This window comes from Gossypium hirsutum, chromosome A02 (assembly GCF_007990345.1).
Source record: "Gossypium hirsutum isolate 1008001.06 chromosome A02, Gossypium_hirsutum_v2.1, whole genome shotgun sequence".
Classification (NCBI taxonomy): domain Eukaryota; kingdom Viridiplantae; phylum Streptophyta; class Magnoliopsida; order Malvales; family Malvaceae; genus Gossypium; species Gossypium hirsutum.
The window spans coordinates 12,965,142-12,974,809 of NC_053425.1; the positions used below are offsets into that span (position 1 = coordinate 12,965,142).

Consider the following 9,668-nt stretch of genomic DNA (forward strand, 5'->3'; position numbering starts at 1 on the left):
TGTAGATTTGAATTCTTAGATTTTGGTGATTAGTAGATATACCATTAAAGGTTTTAAAATTTTAATTTGGATTTGTTGAGTTTATTTATTTCAAAATTTTTTACATTAGTTTAGATTCGAATTCTTAGATTTTTTAGATTACTAGATGTACCATTAAAGGTTTTAAATTTTTATTTTGAATATTTCTTTGAGTTTATTTTTTAAAATTTATTTTCAACATAAATCACGTCATTACACTAATAACCAAAAGTTGTATGGACGAAAGTAATCACATGCTCTTTAAATTATAAACTTTTGGGAGTGGGAATTTCGTATTTTCAAGGATTATGATTGGAGTGTGAAGAATAACCCCAACACACCAATATGGATTTTACTTACTGTATTTGTAATTGTGCTAGTTTAGTAAATAAAAAATATAATTATATATTTTACTTACTGTATCAGTAATGTCAATCATGCTTGCTTATGTAAAACCCTTATTATATGCTCGTAAATTTGTAAATTAAAGAATTGATATATAAGAAAACTAGCGATGGGTTTAAGATCAGTAGTGCTAATTATGCAGCTTTTGATCTTTCTCGATGCAACGTTGGTGGTAAAAGCAACGCCAGCGGTAGCTTATCAATCCAACTCCACACTCGATGTAGAGCTTCATTCATTTCAAAGTTTATTTCTTTTACATTAAAAAATAATTTTTTAAAAAAATTATAAATTTGTAAAATTATTATTAAAATTTACAAAAAAAATCAAATAAAAAATTTTAAAAAATAAAAATTAATAAAAATATTTTAAAAGTTAAGTCTAGAATGATTCTAGACATAATTGCGTCCAGATTCAATGTGAATCTGCACAATATTATGTCCAGTTTCATTCAAGATATATTTTTTAAAATTATATAAAGTTTAAAAATTAAAACTATTTATATTTATTTTCTAAAATATTTTTTTATACATCCTAAAAGGTACTAATAGAATTAAAATATTTTCCTTTTGGAAAAATAAAAAATTAAAATTAATTTTTATTAAATATTAATTAATAAAATCGTTGTTCTCAAGTTTCAAAAACTACAGAAAAGGAATCTTTGTTGTTGAACTCAAGTGAAGACTAATAAATCCACTTGGCAAGCAGCTGTAAGGACATGAACCTGTGAAATGAGGATTCACTTCGGTTTTAAATCATTCAGTTTAACCAATGGAATGGAAGAAGGTGATCTTGGACTTGGTTTTTAAATTATTAACTTGTAGAAAGGGGGTTGGGGTCGTGGACTTGGTCTTATAGAAAGTCAATCATCGTACAGAGAGGGTTGCCTTGTTAATCAGTATAAAGAAGGCTTAGATGATCACCAAAAGTTGAGAAATCAACTAAACCAAGTCTATTAAATAGAGTGAGTGTAAGGAGGGAGTGTGGGAATATTGTGTGCCAAGTGCCAATCCTCATACGGCAACGCTGGCTCTGAGAATTTTTCAATTGATACTTTTCAGCTGTTTGCTTGCAGCAGGAGCTTTGGTGGCTTCTCAAGCCTTACCAGGTTGCAAACATGAGTGTGGAAACCTGAGCATTCCATATCCTTTCGGCATGACTCCAGGGTGTTACTTGAACGAGGACTTTCTAATCACTTGCAACACGTCTGTCAGCCCCCCTCGACCACAATTGTTGGATGGTAACTTAGAAGTCACTAACATAACACTTGAAGGTCAGGTGGAAATCTTGAATTATGTAGCTAAGGATTGTTACAACCACAACGGAACAAATGTGGACTGGAATTTCCCTCAGCTTCGGGCGGCCATGTTTACCATCTCAAATGATAGAAACAAGTTCGTTGCTATTGGTTGCGACACAGGCGCAAATTTGGGCTGAACGTGAGCATAACACAGTACATATTTTACCGGCTGCATGGCATATTGCGAGAAAACGGACGCTCTCCACCTTAATGGTTCTTGCTCAGGTGTAGGATGTTGCCAAGTCTCCATTCCTAGTGGACTTGAGAATCTTAACATGTCAGTATTAAGCTACTACAACCATACACGTGTATGGGACTGCAATCCTTGTAGCTACGCCTTTGTCGTAGACGAGAGCAAGTTCAATTTCAGCGATAAAAGTTCTGGTGAGTTGGCTACCGTGGAAACCCATATCATCACGATGGTTGCCAAGGTATCTATAATGTGCTATTGCTCATATTACCATTTCTTTTTCACTGTTCAGCTCCTTTTTTGCCACTTTAGGAGTGATCTGTTTTCTTTTAATGATTTTCAGATATTGATGAGTGCAAAATTCGAGCCTACACAATTGTATTTCTGAAAGGAATTGTTTTAATACCCCTGGAAGTTATAAATGTTTTTGCTCAAAAGGCTTTTATGGGGATGGCGAAAAAGATCGAAAGGGCTGCATGCGAAATCAAGCAAATGTCATAAAAATCTCTATTGGTAGATGATTCAATGTATGCATTTTTTTAACGTATTGGATCGATTCTAACTTTAGCTTTTATATAACACATACTGCTTAGATCATTTCCAACATTTTAGCTTCTGTTTTATTGCAGTTTTTAGCTTATGTGTGCTGGTTGTTATCGTGGGTTCTTCATGGTTGTTCTTCATAAACAAGAAAAGAAAGCTACTCAACATGAAAAAGAAGTTCTTTAAGCAAAATGGTGGCTTACTGTTACAGCAAGAGCTACATGAACAACGAGTATCAACTGAAACCATCAAGATTTTCACTGCTGAAGCTCTAAAGAATGCAACCAAAAACTATGATGAGATCCAAATTATTGGAAAGGGAGGGTTCGGCACTGTTTACAAAGGTATCCTAAAGAATGGCACCGAGGTAGCTATCAAGAAATCCAAAGTTGTTGATCAAAACCAAATTAAGCAGTTCATCAATGAGGTTATTATTCTCACCCAAATAAACCATAGAAATGTGATCTAACTTTTAGGTTGTTGCTTGGAGACTGAGGTCCCCTTTTTGGTTTATGAATTTGTTTCCAATGACACCTGATCCGAACACATCCACTGTGAAGACAAAGCTTCTTCGATTTCTTGGGGAATTCGGTTAAGGATAGCTTCAGAATCAGTGCAAGTGTTGTCATATTTGCACTTTGTAGCTTCTATACCAATCATTCATAGAGGTGTGAAGCCTACAAATGTAATATCCCGAATTAGGGTCTAGTCGGAACAGTGGATTCGATACCAAAAATCTGAAATAGAAATAATTATTTTATAATTATTATGAGGTCTATAATATGATTGCATGCATGTGTGAAAATTTCATGAAGAAACTTTATTGATAAGGTGTCCAATTTGAAGTTAGGGACTAAACTGAATCAGTTGCAAAATATGTATTCTAGAAGCTTCAAGCATGAAATTGCATTGGATTATAAATTAGAAGGTCTTAAATAGCAATTTGACCAATATCTATAATTTTGGACAAAAATGGGCATGAATAGGAAAATTTTGAAAGAAATGCTTAAAGGGCATTTTAGTCATTTGGTTAATAAAAGAATAAAATGGGAAAATCAAGTCAAAATTTGTGTCCATCTTCCTCCTTGTGTGCCGAAAATTTCATGCTCTCCATAGCTACAATTTTCAACATTTCAAGCTTGATTGTAAGTGCTCCCAAGCCCCATTTTTGATGTTCTTTATATTTTTGAGATCCTTGAAGCATGATCTATCCATTTCTAGCCATATTTTGAAGTAGGATTCATGTATGAAACTTGGCCCATGTGTGACATGTTTTATTTTGATGTTTAATGGAAGAATATGAAAGTTTGACGTGTGTTTAACATCTTTTACTAAGTGATTTTTGATAGAAATGCATGAAAAAGACTTATTTGTAAAAGATGTAAAAATGGATAGTAGAAATGTGATTCAATGAGAAATGTGGGTTGATATGGGGTAGAATATGAATCGGCTAGGCTTGGGTAACCAAGAAAATGCATGCATTTCATTTTACTAGCCTAGGGACTAAAGTGTAAATAAGAGAACAGTTAGGGGCAAAAAGGTAATTTTTCCAAAATATGATTTATGGGCTGTTTTGAATAATGTGATAATTAAATAAGTGAAATTTGCTATTATAGATCAAGAAAAACGGAGTCTGGGCCTAGACCGAGGAAAGAGCAAGATTTTGGACTAAATCGAATTAATTGTTCATATTTTGTATCGAGGTAAGTTTGTGTGTAAAGAATTCAACATTATGTTATTATGTATTTAAATGCTTTAATATTGCATGAATTCTATGATTGTCTTTGTGGAATGATTAATGATGATTCGATGACGATTCGATGAAGAATTTGTACCATGATATCTCGGTTGAACCTTAGGAATAGTTGGGATACAAATGTCATAACGTTAAGGATATGCATGATCCCATGTAAGATCATGCCTGGGACATGGCATTGGCATCGATGTGTGATCCCATGTAAGACCATGTCTGGGACATGTCATTGGCATTAAGATGAGACATTATGTAAGAGCATAGCTAGGCTATCGGTTTCGATATGCATGACCCCATGTAAGACCATGTCTGGGACATGGCATTGGCATCGATATGTGATCCCATGAAAGACCATATCTGGGATATGGAATTGGCATCCTACTATGTGAATGTGATTTCACGAGTATCCTTTAGTATTCCAAGTGGTTCAACGGGTAATCCTAAGATTTAGTCAACGAGATGACAAGGTATGATCATGTTGAAAGGGTACAGGTATCTACACCAAGCTCATAAATATTGAGATTATAATAAACGATGAGACTCGGTAAGAAGTTGATGAATGAATTATGATATTAGGTTTTATTGTACACTATGTAAATGACATGTTTTAAAATGTTTTATGATGCTTGATGACATTGTGATAAATTATATTAAGTTATGTGTATAATGATGCATGGTTAATGTTGTTAATATTTACATGCAAACTTACTAAGCTTTATGCTTACTCCCCTTTCTTTTCCATTTTTCTCATAGTATTGCCAAGCTAGCTCGGGGATCAAAAGACGTCGGAGCTCGATTCACACTATCAAACTAATCTTTTGGGGTATAGTGAATTTAAGCATTTTGAGTATGGCATGTATAGGGACTTGGTCTTTTTGTTATACGTCATATTGATTTAGCCAAATGTGTTGGCTTATGATGATATTTGATTCATTTTGTATAAGGCCATGTGATGTGGCTCATAATGAATATTGGGGTTGTAAACCAATTCAATTGTGTATGTATGTGTCAATGCCATTATGATATGGCTCATGGTTATCGATGGTTGAATGATGATGTAGTTTGGTTGTGAATAAGTTAATATGATAATGCATGTATGCAATTTAGGAGATATTGTTTATTCATATACGTGATGTGTTGGTAAAATTAGTTTTTCCATGATATGGAGTCTTACTTAAGTACTTGAAATTATGTCATGTGAGGTGCCATTGAAATCATGTTTATGTATGTGCAATTAAGGGTAGCAATTGGCTTGGAAAATAGCCTAGAATTTTTCCACACAGTTAGACACACAGGCATGTGTTTAGGCCGTGTGTGACACATGGTTTGCCCCATGGGCGTATGGTCCGGCCGTCTGTCCCTTGTACCCTAATTAATGCAAAACAAAATGCCCAGTAGTTAGCACACGAGCAGAGACACACCGTGTGTCTCAGCCGTATGGAGGAGACGGCCTTAGAACATGGGCGTGTGCCCAGGCCGTGTGAAGACTACACTTAATTTCAAGAATTTAATTCACCACACGGCCTAGGCACATGAGCATGTGACTTGGCCGTGTGACTCTAATTGTATGATGATTTCATAGTCAGAAAGTTATATGGGCTGAGGACACGGGTGTGTCCTAAGCCACACAGGCGTGTGTGATTACACAGCCTACCCACACGGGCATGGGACTCTTCAAAACAAGAAAATTTTCTAAGTGTCAAAAAGATTCCGAAAGTTCTCGTTTTAGTCCTGAACCACTTCTGATGTATGTTTTGGGCCTCGTAGGCTCTTAAAAAGGGACAATTTGCATGTGATTGAAAAGTTTTAAATTTGAACAAAATTTTATGGCCCAGTTTTGTATGCTTGTTTACGTTTAAGTTCGGTAATGCCTCGTACCATATTCTGACATCAGATACGGATAAGAGGTGTTACTTTTAGTGGTATCAGAGCTACGGTTTAGTTGGTTCTCGGACTATGTAGCATGTGTTTTAGTCTAGCTATACATGCCATGCGTATATTATGATAGTGTGACGACTCCTGATGATTTTAAATTGTATCTTCATATAGTAAATGGATCCCGATCGAGCTATGACAGATGACGTACAAAGTAACGCATCGGCTCCTGCTGAAGGGGCAGTGCCAACTAATAACCAACCTCCCACGGTTAGCCAGGGAGGAGGAAAAGGGGCTCGAGAAGCCTTTCTCCACATGATGGATGTGTGGTACACGGAGTTCATTCGAGCGAACTCGAATCCTTAACCCCCTTCACCCCCACCTATTCCTCAGCCATTCCCAGTGGCATCCCATAGTATGGAATTTATGAGACTGAATAGACTGCCGGTGGATAAAATTCGAAAGCAAGGAGTTGAAGAGTTCTGAGCTAGCATTAATGATGATCCAAAACGAGCAGAGTTTTGGCTCGAAAACCCCATCCGAGTTTTTGAGGAATTGCTATGCGCACCGAAAGAATGCATGAAATATGTTGTATCACTGCTTAGAGATTCGACTTACCACTAGTAGAAGAAACTTGTCTCGGTAGTACCTAGGGAGAGGGTAACATGGGAATTTTTCCAAAAGAAGTTTCGGAAAAAGTATATCAGTTAGAGATTCATGGATAAAAAAGAAAAGATTTTCTCGAGATAAAGCGATGTAGAATGACTATAACTGAATACGAGCATGAGTGTGTGAGACTCAACAAATACGCTTGGGAATGTGTGTCAACCGAGGCCATTATGTGCAAGAAGTTTGAGGGTGAATTAAACGAAGACATTCGAATGTTTATTGGTATGCTTAAGCTGAAAGAGTTCGTTGTACTCGTTGAAAGAGCTTGTAAGGCCGAGGAATTGGCCAAAAAGAAGAGAAAGGCTGAGTCTGAGGCTAGAGACTCAAGGAAAAGACCTATGAGCAAGTCGTTTCAGTCCACATCGAAGAAGTCAAGGGATTTCTATTCTCGCTCCCCTGCTTCTGTTGGATTTTCGAACAGAAAAAGAGATAAACAGTATTTGAGTACTAAGGCCCAGATTACCTCAATTGCTAGTATTGGTAATGTTCGACCAAGTAGACCGGAATGTCCACAATGCGGTAAACGTCACCCCGATGAGTGTCAGAGGAGTGACAGGACCTGTTTCAAGTGTGGTTCCCTAGACCACTTTATTAGAGAGTGTCCCGAGATGGCAGAAAAGGAGAGATATAAGAGTGCAAGATCGGGTAACACTGCTAGTCGGGGTAAACTGCAAAAAAACCCGGGTACTGGAGCGAGTAGTAAGAGTGCCCCTAAAGAGTCTGTTGTGAGAATTGGCTTGGAAAATAGCCTAGAATTTGTCTACACTGTTAGACACACGGGTATATGTATAGTTTGTGTATGACACACGGTCTACTCCATAGGCGTATGGTCTAGCCGTGTGCCCCCTGCACCCTAATTAATGCTAAACAGAATGCCTAATAGTAAACATACAGGCAGAGACACGGCCGTGTGTCTCAGACGTGTGGAGGACACGACCTTAAAACATGGGTGTGTGCCTAGGCCATGTAAAGTCTGCATTTAATTTCGAGAATTTAATTCACCATACGGCCTAGGCACATAGGCATGTGACTTGGCTTTGTGACTCTAATTTTATGATGATGTCATAGTTAAAGAGTTACATAAGTTGGGGACACGGGCATGTCCCAAGCTGCACGGGTGTGTGTGATCACACGGCTTACCCACACGGGCGTGTGACTCTTCAAAATAAGAAAATTTTCTAAGTGTCAAAAAGATTCTGAAAGTTCTCGGTTTAGTCCCGAACAGCTTCTGATGTATGTTTTGAGCCTCGTAGGCCCTTATAAGGGACAATTTGCATGTGATTGAAAAGTTTTAAATTTGAACAAAATTTTATGGCCCGATTTTGTATGCTTGTTTACATTTAAGTCCGGTAATGCCTCGTACCCTATTTCGACATCAGATACGGGTAAGAGGTGTTACAACAAACATCCTCTCTGAATGACAATTATACTGCAAAAGTTTCGAACTTCAGAGCTTCACGATTAGTTTCGATGGATCAAACTCAGTTATCAACAATTGTACAAGGAACTCTTGGATATTTAGACCCTGAATACTTGTGACAGTGCAACTGATAGAGAAAAGCGAGGTCTATAGCTTTGGTGTCGTCCTAGTTGAGCTATTAATGTAAAAAACTGCGCATTCTTTTTAAGGGCCTGAAGAAGAAAGAAATTTAGCGAACCATTTTGTTCTATGGTTGAAAAATGATCGATTTTTTGAGATACTAGATGATAAAGTGGCGAAAGAAGGGGCGGTTGAGCAGATTAAATAAATAGCTAAACTAGCAAAGAAGTGTTTAAACGTAAAAGGTGAAGAGAGACCTTCAATGAAGGAAGTTGCACAAGTGCTTGAGGATGTAAGAAGACTCAGGTGCGAACATCCATGGGCTAAAGTTGCTATTAATTTGGAGGAAACAAAGTTTCTGGTTGGAGAAACAGTTAGAACTAAGAACAAAGATGAATGAAGATTTGACAGAACCTTGAGCTTGAAAGCTCATTGCTTGGTGAACAAACAAAACATAATTTTCTTGAATGATGAAATAAAAGCAAAGAAAATAGAGTTTTGTAATGAATTATGATAAATTTCATTAACAAATGAATGAAGGCACTAAGCCATTACATATACCAGTCTATATGTTGGTCAAAATGAGATAAACATCACCTAATCATCACCTACTACCACTAATTACATTAAACTTATGAAAATATTGCTTGCACACATAGCTATATTGATTTGTCAATCTATCAACTCCTAATTACATTAAAACAATACCAACTTAGTTCATTTTGAGCTAAGTGACTAAACAATGCTTGAAGTAACAAAACAAAATAGCAGCTTGATCTTTAGCTCCATCTTCATGGCTCGGGCTGCATGGTTTGCTCCTTAGCTGCTTCATGTGCTACATGTAGGCCAACTTCAACACTACTCATTGGCTTGCATGCTGCAAACTCCTATTTTGGCTCTTAAATCCTCAAACCTTGACATACTAAGGGGCTTTATCAAGATATCAGCAAGTTGTTCTTCAGAACTGTAATGAATCAATCTCACTTCATGAGTTTGCTCCATCTCCCTAACAAAATGAAACTTGATTTTGAAGTGCTTTTCTCTTTCATGGAACACTAGATTTTTGTAATTGTAACAGCAGATTGGTCGTCACATTTAATCTCTGTTGCTTCCCTTTGGTGTAGATTCAAATCAGCCATGATTTTCCTTAGCCAAATGGCTTGGCTAACAGCACTAGCAGCTGCTACATATTCAGTTTTAGTAGTTGACTGAGCAAAAAAAAAATTTCGAACTTCAACAAAAAATGGTTGAACCAAGGGTAAACAGATACCCTAAGGTGCTCTTCATGTCATCTATCGATCCAGCCCAATCACTATCAGCATATCCAAGTAACTTCATGCTATTAGTCTTGGTGAACTTCATTCCATAACTCAGTGTA

The 9,668-nt window shown here is 36.8% G+C and overlaps 1 pseudogene; it reads left to right on the plus strand.

Moving 5' to 3' along the window:
* Nucleotides 1-1,893: 1,893 nt before the first annotated feature.
* LOC121211086 (wall-associated receptor kinase 2-like) lies at nt 1,894-8,289 on the plus strand (annotated as a pseudogene).
* Nucleotides 8,290-9,668: the final 1,379 nt, after the last annotated feature.